This window comes from Pantherophis guttatus, chromosome 7 (genome assembly GCF_059756535.1).
Source record: "Pantherophis guttatus breed Tessera chromosome 7, ASM5975653v1, whole genome shotgun sequence".
Taxonomy (NCBI): domain Eukaryota; kingdom Metazoa; phylum Chordata; class Lepidosauria; order Squamata; family Colubridae; genus Pantherophis; species Pantherophis guttatus.
Genome location: NC_142069.1, coordinates 51,037,765 through 51,051,203, shown reverse-complemented (window position 1 = coordinate 51,051,203; position 13,439 = coordinate 51,037,765). Strand labels below are relative to the sequence as shown.

General features: G+C 41.5%; 1 long non-coding RNA gene across 3 annotated transcripts in view; it reads right to left on the bottom strand.

Moving 5' to 3' along the window:
- The window catches only part of LOC117655383 (uncharacterized), a 148,831-nt gene that overhangs the window by 108,400 nt on the left and 26,992 nt on the right, over positions 1-13,439 (bottom strand). Inside the window, exon 4 of one of the 3 annotated variants that reach the window (XR_009623290.1) lies at positions 1,084-1,172. The exons of the other annotated variants lie outside the window; for them this stretch is intronic. This is a non-coding gene — a long non-coding RNA (uncharacterized LOC117655383). The remainder of the gene's footprint in view (positions 1-1,083; positions 1,173-13,439) is intronic. 3 annotated transcript variants of the gene reach the window in all.

Here is a 13,439-nt window from a genome sequence, read left to right as displayed (position 1 = left end):
ACCGACTGCTTGTATCAGTTCGAAGTGAACTTTGTATATTTTTTAATATTTCTCAACGTTGTACTGAAATTAAAGAATTATTCCTTAATCACAAAGAGTTGATCAAAGCTGCACAGTCAAATAAAAAATATACACGACAGCAAAATAAAATGTAATTTAATATTTTACATATTATTATAATATATTTGATGTTTTGAATTTTAAGTAAAGTTTTGAAGTGATTATTTTAATACGTGTTAAAATGTTTGTAAGAAAATATATAATTTAATTGTAATTTTTTTTTTTTACTACTTAACCCCCCCCCCACTTGTCTGCTATTTTTTGGAAGCAGACCTGGCAACCCTATTATTGTTCAGAGAAAGAAAAGCAGGTCTTGTACTATTAAATAAAAATACTAATAGTACAGGAGATTTTGTAGGATAATATAATATCTTGTAGGACGATAGTCCAGAGATATATTTAAATTCACAAATATTGTGTCAGGGTTCCAAGTAACACTAACCTCCCAATAACACCCCCAACCCCCAATATGGGCTGCCATATTGCAAAAACATATCTAAAGATTATTTCAATTAATTTTCTATAATATATTGTCATGCTGGTTTTGATATGTTTTCTTTCCTTGCTTTGCATTTTTTGCATTTTATTTCTTTATACAGCTTTTAATTTGCATTTGAATGTATACAAATTTTGTTATAGTTGCAGAGAATTTGGGTTGTAGAATTATTGAAATCTAATTGTCAAAGGCTATATAAATGTTTTAAATAAAATGAAATAAATAATTTATAAATTACATTTATAATGTATCAATTTACTTAAGTAAGAAAAAATAGAAACAGTTTATTAGCCCACCACTTTCCTTATTTCAAGTAGTCTTTGCTCTATCTCCTATTTATCACATTTTTTTAAAAAAAAACAATCCTGCTCCCTCCCTCCCTCTCCCTCTCTCTCTCTCTCTCTCTCTCTCTCTCTCTGTGATTGTCTTTGGTTGTTGTTTTTAAATGCTATCTTCAGATAGCCCAGATTTAAAATTGAAATACAGCAGGGCCTTGAATGATTTTATGAAGAAATCAGACAGGTTACCTCAATTGTTTTCTCTAGGGAATTCCATTTTCAAAGACCTTCAGTATACATTTTATTAGGAGAGAACACCTGTCAGTTTGTGAGCCTGTCTGGAGAAGTTCAAACATTCAGAGTCATTAATCAATGATATGATCACAAAGCACCTAGAGAAAAATATAGACTGAAGAAATATACTCACTAAACTCTATAAATCTGTTGGAATGTTAAAAACAGGAGAGCAATGGCAATGATCTATTTTCATTTCCAAAAAGGTATGCCACTTGATGTTATAGCAGCTAAGAATTACCAACTGTACTTAGAAGTCAACATCTGCACTCATAGGAAAAAAGATATGAGGAATAGCTAACAATATTCTGTAAAATTTCAAATAGGAGGGGAAAAACCTATATTACTGTTGAATACCAGATTTTTTTCCCCACAGGCTGGGAAGATTAACATTAGGAAACATCATTAAGGGGAAAAAATCCCACAGAGTAATTATAAATGAGAATGTGTCAAAAATGGAACCAAGTGCCAATGATTAGAACTCCACAGGATTCTCTGTTGGGATCAACGTAATTTAATATGTTCATTAGCAACTTAGGAAATAAAATATGAAGCTGATACTCATGCAATTTGCAGATGATAAATGACCAAGAGAAGTGCCTTCTAGAAACAGCTTAAAATGTACAATCCTGAGAAGCAAAAAGGAGGACAAAGAGCCAAAATCAATAATCAAAAGTTAGTGAACAAAAGCAGTTTGATTAAAAAAAAAGAAAAGAAAAAAGAAAAGAAAGAAAAAGAGGAAGGAGGAAGGAAAAGAAAGGAAGAGAGAAAAAGAAAGAAAGAGAGAGAGAGAGAGAAAGAAAGAAAAAACAAAGAGAGAAACAAACAAACAACTCTGGGAACATATACATGTATGTATCTTCCTGGATTTCATACAGAAGACAATATAATACAATCTTATGATCTTAGTGCAGGTCTGATTTGTATTACTGCTAGCTACCAATGCTATCCATAGAAATTGAATAACCTTTAGCTGAAGGGCTCTTGTTAAGATTACTTTGATATCATATTGTTACTGTTGTTAAATAGCTCCGGTACTTGGGAACTGGATGAGCAGGAGATGTCACAGCAGGGGTGGATTCTACATTTTTTTACTACCAGTTCTGTGGGCATGGCTTATTTTGTGGGTGTGGCTTGGAGGTCATGTGACTAGGTGGGCATGGCTAGCTGGTCAGAGTCATTTCTGAAGGTCCTCGCACTTACGACCAGTCCTCGCACTTACGACCTGACTCATTTGTTTGCTTTTAACACTGATCAGCTGTAGGACAGCCCTTTGAAGCCCCGCGGCAAGAGTTTAAACAGTTTTTTTCCCTCTAGTCATCAGCTGGGACTCAGGAGGCAGCAATAGATTGGGGATGGGACCAAATAAAAGGTAAGAATAACGTGGGGGGGTGGGGGGGCGGGGGGGAGAACCGGTTCGGTGACATCATATCGTCACCGCTACCGGCTCAGCCGAACCGGACCGAACCGGGAGGAACCCACCACAGCTACCTATCTCTGGAAGGTGAAAAGTAAGCAAAATTTTCCCCTACTGCCATTTATCAATAGGGCAACTATCTGTGTAGAAAATTTCAAATGTGTGGACCAGTGTAAATCCAGTGTAAATAATTTTGTTGCCCAGATTTATGTTTTAGCATATGTAGCACATTTTTTTTAAATAAAAGCCCATATATAAATTTATTTTTCCATTTAATGTCGGTAAAGCTCCTGACAATTATGACAGATGTTGTTTGCCCTGGAAATGGTGGATACTTTCTGGAATGACTGCAATGTGGTCAAACAGTTATTATAAGAAGTACTACAAAGGAGAAGCCATCTTCTAGCCAAATCCCACACTTCTGTGAGCCCATAGTACATTTTTTCTGAAGGGGAAATACCAAGAACCTTGAATAACTTGTCCACTTTCAAAAGACATTTTCTTGAAAATAAGCAAATTCCAAGAGGACTTCATCCCTATTAATAATGTCTGTGATTTCCCTGTGAAATCATTGGAAGAAAAAAAAATCAAAACCCCAAATCCATTCCCATTGTGACTAATTGGTAAAGATAGTAAGAGGCCAGAAAGAATTAGTGAAGTAGCATCCCTTCCAACAGTACTGACTTCCTATATGCCCATGGTTATTTATTCCTTCTGCATAATATTTCCTTAGAGTTACCCTCTAAGGAATAATCTATGCTAGATTATTCAGCATCTTTCCTCTCTGAAATAAATGGAGTTATCCTGTGGTAAGATGGGCAGCCAATAAATTTTACAAATAAATAAATATATAAGGATAAGATTTTCCAGATTTGATAATTAATTAATATGCATCAATTAAGTTTCAAACACTGCTTTTTACTTTCAAACAAAAAGTTCAACTATCTAGGAGAAGATCTAGGAGCTTGGAAAAGAAGGGGTACCCCTAATTTTGCCATTTTGCTTTCTGTAAAGAATTTGGAGTATAAAGTGGGAATTTCTCTTCTCTTTGTAGAAAATAATTGTGTCTCCAGGATGATTCGATATAAATTTATAGAACACCTTGTGATATCTATGCTAGATTATTCAGCATCTTTCCTCTCTGAAATAAATGGATTTGAGAAAACACAGATAGAATTAAACTGCAAGCCCATGTTTTAATTACAAAGAAAGAAGAAGAAAAACCTCTTACTTTGTTATTGATGGCCTATTTCTTGCAAGGAAAACATTGATTGTGGGAGAACCTGTTATGTTATTTGGAAAAAGTGATTGAAAATGTATTAATATTCAAAAGCCATCTATCTGGATAATGAGAAATAGTGATCTAGATGTAACCTAATTACTTTTAAGGATCCTTGGATTTTCAAGTTTTGAACATTCAAGGCTAGGCCTTTAACTGCATAATCAGCTCAGTGCAGATTTTCATTCTTTCTACTTATGGTATAAGAAATTGAAATCTTTTGTGACTCAACATGCTATAAACCAGTATTAGTGCAATTATTCTTACCAAGCAAATTCATACCTTTTATTGACTGCCTGTCAAAATCATCTTTAACAATCTGAGCATGGGGGTAGGGAGAGAATCTCAATGGAAATAAGCCCCCAAATAATTTAAACAATTCAGAATAAAATAAGGTGACCAGACGTCCCGCTTTTGGCGGGACAGTCCCACTTTTGAGCAATTTGTCCCGCGTCCTGCGGCGTTTTAAAAAAGTCCCGATTTTTCATTCTGCCTCCTGGTTCCCGGCTGCCTCCTGAATCCCCGCTGATGGCTAGAGGGAAAAAAACTGTTTAAACTCTTGCCGCGGGGCTTCAAAGGGCCGCCCTACGTTAATTAGCTCGGCTTCCCCCTCTCAGCTGATTTGCACAGGGCTCTGCTCTTGCTAAATTGCTCAGTTTTTTTTCCCTCTTTGTGCAAACCAAGCTCAAAACGAAACTGGAAGTAAAACAGGCTGTTGGCTTTGCGGTTTGCTTGCAACGTTGGAAAATTAGGCAGCAGATTTATTTTCCTTTTCCTCACCAAAAAAGGTAAGTGCAAACAATGGAAAATTATTTAGGGCAAAAGAGGAGAGTTCAAGATTTTAAAACACAAAAGAAAAAAAAGCTCTTTTTAACTAGGGAATTGTAATAATTGAGATATTATTAATTGTATACTGTGTTGAAAGCAGAAATGGTTAAGTTGTGGTTTGGAGGAATATATGGGGGAAATTATTTGGTTTATTATTATTGGTAAGTATAATTAATTGATTTGTAAGAAATTGGATTGCATGGAAATAATTGGAATATTCATGTTCATATTGATTAATATACAAAAAAGATAGTTATATAACTAATTGATTTATATTAACATGTTGAATTTGTATTAAACAACTGTATTACATAATTACATAATTAACCAATGTGAGGATGGATATAAAAATAGATGACAATGGGAAGGGGTATAAAATAGAATAGAAGGGAAAAATTGAATTTGATTAAGATTAGAGATGAGGATGAAGGGTAATATTGTTTTTTTAAAAAAATAGATGAGGAATAAATATGGCAAAAAGGAAATATAGAAATTGTAAATTTAATTGAAATGACTAAACACTGTTTAAATTTGTGAACCAGCCAAATATTCTGTTCAAAGAAAATACATTGTATGTATGTGTGTTTCTAATTATTGCTATTTATTCATATTTGTTCTCTTTTATTCTTTAAAGTTTAACAATTCATTCTTTATCTTAATATCTTTATATTTGTTTGGGGTTGGCTTTCTTCCCTTTCATCTTTTTTATTGTACAGCAATCTTTCTCCTCAAACCTACCACCTCTCTTTTCTTTCCTTCTTACTTTCTCTTCCCCCCTCTTCTTCTCCTCCCTACTTCCTCTTCCTTTCTCCTTCTCCTCCTCTCTTCCTCCCTCTCTTAACCGTCACTCCTACTCTAATTTCCCTTCCCTTCCTTCATCCCTCTCAATTACTGTATCCTTTTATGCATATGGACTACTCAGAGGGCTGAAAAAGTTATTTTTGACTGGTCCTCGCACTTTTGACCAGTCCTCGAACTTACGACTGTCCTCACATTTTACATTTTTGCCCTATCTTGTCATCATGGTAAAGAGAAGCAGTTGTGAAATGAGTGACATGGTTGTTAAGAATGCTGCATGGGCATAAATATGAGGATGGTCATAAGTGTGAGGACCAGTCAAAAGTGCGAGGACCTGTCAGAAATGACTTTTTTCAGCCCTCTGGTTAGTCCTTTTGTGCATATGGACTACTCAGAGGGCTGAAAAAGTTATTTTTGACTGGTCCTCGCACTTTTGACCAGTCCTCGAACTTACGACTGTCCTCACATTTTACATTTTTGCCCTATCTTGTCATTATGGTGAAGAGAAGCAGTTGTGAAATGAGTGACATGGTTGTTAAGAATGCTGCATGGGCATAAATGTGAGGATGGTCATAAGTGTGAGGACCAGTCAAAAGTGTGAGGACCTGTCAGAAATGACTTTCCAGCCCTCTGAGTAGTCCCTATACACATAGCCACGCCCACCCAGTCACATGGCCTCCAAGCCACGCCCACACAATAAGCCACACCCACAATGGTGTCCCTCTTACCAATGTTAAAATCTGTTCACCTTACCCTATACACATAGCCATGGCCACCCGGTCACATGACCAGCTAGCCACGCCCACCCAGTCACATGACCAGCTAGCCACGCCCACAAAATAAGCCACACCCACAATGTCCCTCTTTACCAATGTTAAAATCTGGTCACCTTAGAATAAAACCTCCCCAAAGAGGTTTGTAAAGCCATCCTGATAAATCTTACAGGTAAACCTGGAAAAGATATATCTGAAAATCCAAATAATGTTTTGATATTTATATTGTAATGTAATATTTCTGGATTGATGAAAATTCTGCCAGTGTTAGAAAGAGATAAGTGGAAAGCAGAAGAATCTTCCTACTTTCGTTGGCTAAATTCTTCAGATAACACAGTTGAGAAAAGCAGGCAGGCAAAATGGCCTAAAGAAAGAGGGATAGAAGCAGAGGACGATTGAATTTCATCTGAAAAAAATACAAGCCTTCATGCACGTGTACAAAGAAATATCACATTCTTGGATCAATTCAGAAGAACCAGATTCAATGTGATCGAATCTCTGAAATGCCTCTTCTCCCTTGGAGGTGGAGACAGCAGCCAGATGTGGGTTGTGCTCATTGGTCAGAATGCGGGACTGAGCCTGTCAATTTAGTAAAATTCCGCCCCTGTTGCTAGGGGCTCCCAGCTTTTTGCTCAGTCCGTCAGACTGGACAGTTGTGTGAATAGCTTGCTCTGACAGCTTTCAACGTTAGATGAATTATATTTTAATTCATACCTGTTTTTCGGATTTGACCATTGGACTTCGTATTTGACTATTCTTCTGCTTACTGAAATTTCTGGAAAAATTTTTACATCAACATACCTCGAATAACAACTCAGGCCCATTGAAACTGGTCAGTTTTCAGAGGTTAGTGGAGCTTTCCGCTCCCGTTGGTGACCCAAAGTCACTGGCTTTGCCGGTGGAGTCTGGTCATTTAAATAGCGGTGTCTTGTTGTGGAGCCTTGTGCTCCCAGCTATCTTCGGCCAGCCAATTTATAACACCAACCACTTTTACTACTGTGGGGTTTTTTTCACGCTACCTGAATCTCGCTGCTTGTCAGCATTTGAATCAAGCTCAAATTGCCCTGTGATCTCAAAGACCGCCTCACAGCTGATTGAGGTTAATTGCCAGCTTTGTAAGGAGGCTTTAAACTCCCTGGTGATCTCCGTTTATCGGAGCCTTTAACAGGAGCACTTTCTCTTTCCTGCAGGATCAAAGCTCTACCGCTGCCTTTATAACCGCCTCTCAGCTGATTCAGTTGGCGCCGGCTTCAAAGTGGAGTTTTCGCGCTCCCTACTGCTTGCTGCTTGTTGGCGTTTACACAACAGCCTCATTACCACAAAAATTTGACTGATTAACTCAGATACCCTTGCTGCCTTTCTATTTGGGCCGCGCCTCAGCTGATTTTGACCAAATTAACTGTTTAACACAGATCGCCTTCTTACTGGAGTCTGAGCCGTGCCTCAGCTCATTTGACAGTTGCTGCAGCTCGAGCTCTTAGGTGACAGCTCTGCCGCCATTTTGATTAAGGGCAAGGGCAAGAGCTTTCTATCAGGCCTCCAGTCTTTCTGGACTGTGCCTGCTATATTCAACTAGCCTGCCTGTAGGAACATATTCTGCCCTTATTAGCCAAGACAGTCAGGTCTGGCTACTGTTTTTGGGTACAGCTAATTCTGCTCCATTCACATCTTTATATTACTTCAAATTACATTTAGATTGAAATTCCCCTATAACAGGGCTGTAAAAATTTTTTTCACGGGGTGTCATTTACCTTCCCTTGAGTACTTAAGGCCAATCATGCCTAAGGCTCTGGCCAAATCAAAACATGGCTGCCGTGCCACAGTGCGAGAGCAGTCAGTGGCTTCTAAGTGTGAAGATTCCACACATGCACAAGGGGAAGGAGTAGCCATTAAACCTCAGTCAGAGATATCGGCTAAGCGCAAGGAGACGCTTCTAAAGAAGCCTATAGACAAAACCAAAGGCAGGGGTTCTGCACCATCTGCAATAGCCATTGGGTCTCCAGGGGAATGTAGATGTGACCCTTTTCTGACCCCAGATCAGATGTCGCTGCAAGATTTCCCACTGTCAGTTGAGTCAGCTGATTTATGGGGATCTCCCCTGCCTGTGGGGCGTATCAATAATGTGGAGTCTAGCGCTCCCACTGTGTCAGTGGTTCATCCACCTAACAATTCTGTTTTGGTCCGAGCCTCTATGGAGGCCAGCCCGGCCCGTGACCATGATTGTGTCTCTTTACGCCCAGAGGACATTCAACATATGATTGCAGCAGCGGTGCAACAATCCCTGTCTGCTCATTTTTTTCCGACTGCCAGATCAATTCAGGCAGATACGGTTCATTTGACTCATTCTACTTCACCAGACAGAGTCGATCTGAAATATGTTGTCTCGCTTGCAGGCTCAGATTCCCCATCTGTCTCCAGTGTCAGCAGACACTCTGTGGAAGAAGAGATGGAGCCTCAGGAACCAGAGTTGTCGGAGGATGAGGGCCTACCTCCAGATCAACCGGCATTCACGGGCTTGTTTCCACAAGTTCTATTTAAGTCACTTTTATTTAAGGCAGTGAATACAGCACAGCTCGGAAATACTTCACAGCCGGAACCTACTCCGGCTCCAGGTTCCTTAGATCCATTGTTTGCAGAACCACCAAAACAGGTGACTGCCATTCCAACACCACCGCTTTTTCTGGATGTCATTAGAAAGCAGTGGTCCTCTCCGGCTTCGGCTCTGGTGCCTTCCTCCTTTGACAAAAAGAATTTCACTGTATCTTCTGAATTGTCTACCCTACTTCAAGTGCCTTCTATCGACGCACCTGTGGCAGCCTTGTTAACCTCAGCCTCTGTTCCTGGTGATCCAGAAGAAGGCCTTCGGCCAGAAGAGCGCAGGTTGGAGCAAGTTCTTCAGCGGGCTCATCTCGGGGCGGCCTGGGCCATCAAATCTGCCTCCACAGCTTCATTTTTCAATCGATCAACTCTTCTGTGGCTCCGCCAGCTACAGGATAAACTCTCCCCCGATGACTCAAGAATGAAGCAGGACTTGAACAAGATTGTAGCTGCTGTGCAGTTTTCTGCAGATGCTACTTTGAATGCGGCCCACTTTGCAGCTAAAGCCTTGGCTTCCTCCATTGCAGCCCACCGTTTACTGTGGCTTCGCCATTGGCAGGCTGACGCTAGACATAAATGGTGTTTAGCGTCAGTCCCCTTTTCAGGCATGAAACTGTTTCAGGAGCCCCTAGAAGCTTTCCTCGTGGAAACCAAAGATAAACGGAAAATATTACCTACAGTTTTCCGCAGAGCGGACTCTCGTTTTGCTCCTTATACACCTCGGCCCCAATTCAGACCACCAGGTGGGGGTTTGGGATCCTCCCGTAACACCGGTAATTTTGTCCCCAGAAATAGGGGGTTTCAGGAGAGATCACCTAGAGGGAGGCCTTATGGGTCTAGACAGCCCTTTCGAGGGAGAGGGGGTCGTTCCATCCATCGCCGTCATTAGTAGTACCAGGGAACCTCCCATTGGCGGTAGATTGGGCCTCTTTGCCAAGGTTTGGGAGTGTACTACTTCGAATTGCTGGGTCCGGGCCTCCATTCAATCAGGACTGGCCATTGAATTTGTTTCCACCCCTCCTTTGTCTTTTATTCGCTGTCCGCTGTCTCAGGTTGCCGAACGTCAAGCCCTTATGGAGTTGGCAATTAGTCATCTTCTTGCCCTTAAGGCGATTCAACGAGTGCCTAGAGATCAAGCGGGACAGGGGTTCTACTCTCAGGTCTTCTTAGTCCCTAAGTCATCGGGTGGGTGGAGACCTCTTCTGGACCTTAAAAGTTTGAACCGATTTGTAATCTACCGAAGGTTCAAAATGCAATCCTTGCGATCAATTCTGGACGGCGTATGGAGGGGCGATCTCCTCTGTTCAATAGATCTTACGGAGGCATATCTCCATATCCCCATCCGCATTTCTCATAAGAAGTTTCTTCGTTTTTGTTATGCTGGGGTTCACTACCAGTACAGAGCCTTGTCCTTCGGCCTTTCCTCTGCTCCCCGTAGCTTCACCAAAATTTTGGCGGCTTTGGCTCTTACCTCAGGCTTTGAGCCGTTCGTCTCCAGTGTTATCTGGATGACATCCTCATTATATCACGTTCCCATCAGCAGGCCATTTCAGATCTCCATCTTACAATTCAGACGCTAGCATTGCACGGCTTCTCTGTTAACATAGAGAAAAGCCACCTAGAGCCCTCAACTAGAATTCTCCATTTAGGAGCTATAATTGATTCAGTGGAAGGTAAAGTTTTCCTCTCCCTGGATCGACAAACCGGGTTGAGATCTCTGGTAGCTAAGGTCATAAAAGATAGAAGGGCTTCCCCTTTGTTACTTGACCATCTGCTTGACCATCTGCTGGGCAAGATGGTCTTGGCCATCTCTATTGTTCCCTGGGCCAGGTTACACCTTAGAGACCTTCAATGGTTTCTCTTGCCATTGCAGAAGGCAGGCAGGGGATCTTCTTCAGCCAGAATTGCAGTTCCAAGGGAGGTGCTCGCGTCCCTTCACTGGTGGCGATCCCCTGCGATTTCCAAGGGCTGCCTGTTCCTGGAGCCTCAATGGGTGATAGTGACCACCGATGCCAGCAAATTCGGTTGGGGAGCTCACTGTGGGGCACAAGTCGCTCAAGGCACATGGTCCGCCACGGACACTGCTCGCAGTATCAACTGGTTGGAGCTGTGTGCGATTTACTTGGCACTTCGAGCTTTTCGACATCTGGTGACCGGCGCACATGTGTTGGTACTCACCGACAACACCTCAGCCAAGGCCCACGTGAATCGCCAGGACGGCACCAGATCCAGGTCTCTGATGCAGGAAGCAAAACGACTAGGACTTTGGGCAGAACATCATCTGGCTTCGTTGAAGGCGTATCATATATCAGGAGATGAGAATGTGACGGCGGACTGGCTGAGCCACCAAAAGATAGATCACGCAGAGTGGAGCATCCACCCTCGCCTATTTCAGATGATGGTGGATCGCTTCAGCATGCCACAAGTAGACCTGTTTGCATCCCAGCAGAATACCAAGCTACCCCGCTTCTTCTCCCATTTTCATTCTCAACAGGTGGAAGCTGTGGATGCCCTGCGCTCCCCTTGGCCACAAGGCCTGCTGTACACCTTTCTGCCGATTCCCCTCATCCCATACTTCGAAAACTCCTGCTAGAAAAGGCAGAAATAATTCTGGTGGCACCACATTGGCCGAGGAGGTCATGGTTTGCGGATCTCATAAATTTATCAGTGTCTCCTCCTTGGAGGATTCCATGTACACCCGATTGCCTCAGCCAAGGGGCGATTGTACATCCAGAGCCTCAGTGGCTACTGATGACCACTTGGCGGTTGAGCGGGACGCTCTGCAGCGGGATCACATCCCGACCTCAGTAATTCGTACTATACAAGCATTTTGCCGGTTATCAAAGGAAAGAATTTATTCAGCCACTTGGCAGATCTTTTCCTCTTGGTGTGAACTCCAAGGCTTCTCCGCTCTTCGAGCCTCTGTAGTGCAGGTTCTGATGTTTCTCCAGGCTGGATTGGAAAAAGGTCTTTCTCCCAACACCTTACAAAGACAGGTGGCCGCTATTTCTTCGATCCTGATTTACAATTCCACTCATTCATTGTCACAACATCCGCTGATTCTGAGATTTCTACGAGGAGCAAAGAATCTTTGCTCTCCAGTACTACATCGGTACCCCACTTGGGTCCTTGCACTGGTGTTGGACACTCTTATGGGGTCTCCATATGAACCGCTTGGTTCGGCAAGTTTACAACTTTTATCAAGCAAAGTGGCTTTCCTGGTCGTTATAACGTCGGCGAGGCAAATTTCTGAGATCGCTGCATTGTCTGCCAGGGATGATTTGTGTGTATTCCACATGGACTGTGTGGTCCTCAGGTTAGATCCGACATTTGTAACCAAGATTAATTCTCCTTTTCATCATTTACAGAAATTGGTCCTTCCAGATTTCTACCCTTGTCCTTCTAATCCATTGGAGAGCCAACTGCACACGTTGGTTGTACGTTGGGCTCTTCAGATCTACCTGCAAAGAACTGCTGATATTCATAGGACAGAATCATTATTCATTTCCTTTCTCCCGGCATCTTTAGGACACAGAGTGACTTCATCAACAATTGGTCGTTGGATCCGAGCTACGATTACTACAGCATACCAGCTCAGGTCGTTGCCTGCTCCTAGTAATGTGACAGCTCATTCTACAAGAAGTGCTGCAACGTCAGCTGCCTGGGCATTGAGTGCTTCGTTGCTTGATATTTGCAGGGCAGCTACTTGGACCTCTCCTTCTACATTTGTTAGGCATTATAAGTTAGATAAATTTGCCTCCGAGGAGGCTGCCTTTGGGGAGGAGAGTGTTACAGGGTGTTCGATATGCGGGGAGAGTCTTCTGCCCAGACTGTTCCCTCCTGTGAGCTGGGACAATGAACTTTGGTATGTCCCACATCTGGCTGCTGTCTCCACCTCCAAGGGAGAAGGGGTGTTGGTCCTGCCTGATACGCCCCTTCTCTTTTTTTTTTAATTTTTTTTTATTGAGTTTTAAACAGAGATATAAAGACAATACAAAAAATACAAAGACATTACAAAGACAAACAAGTTCCCACCACCAACCTACCCACACCAAACTTTACATATATGTTTTGATCATCATCAGAATATATATTGCTTTATAAGTTAATATATAAGTAATACTTTGTCAATTTGGATGTTTTAGATTGGAAATAATCTTGCATCTCCTCTTAATTTATTTATTTCCGGTTTTATTTTTTCTACCCTATTTTCTTTCATCTATATTTGTACTGATTTTCTTTTCTAGCCATTGATACCACTGGTGCCATACAAGATAGAATTCACTTTCTTCTTTATCTTGGAGTTCTAGTGTCAGTCTATCCATTTCGGCACATTCTGTTATCTTCGAGATTAGTTTGTCTTTGGTTGGGAGTTGATCTGATTTCCAATTTTGCGCAACAGTAACCGTGCTGCTGTCAAGATGTGTATGATGAGGTATTTTGTCTCTTTGTTGTGTTGTGTTGTTATCATTCCAAATAAAAAAAATTCTGGAGTGTTTTCTACTTGTTGGTTTATTATTTCTTCAATAATTTCCTTTGTGTCCTTCCAGTATTGTTGGGCCTTTGTACATTTCCACCAGGCATGGTAGTATGTCCCCTTTTTTGTTTTGCACTTCCA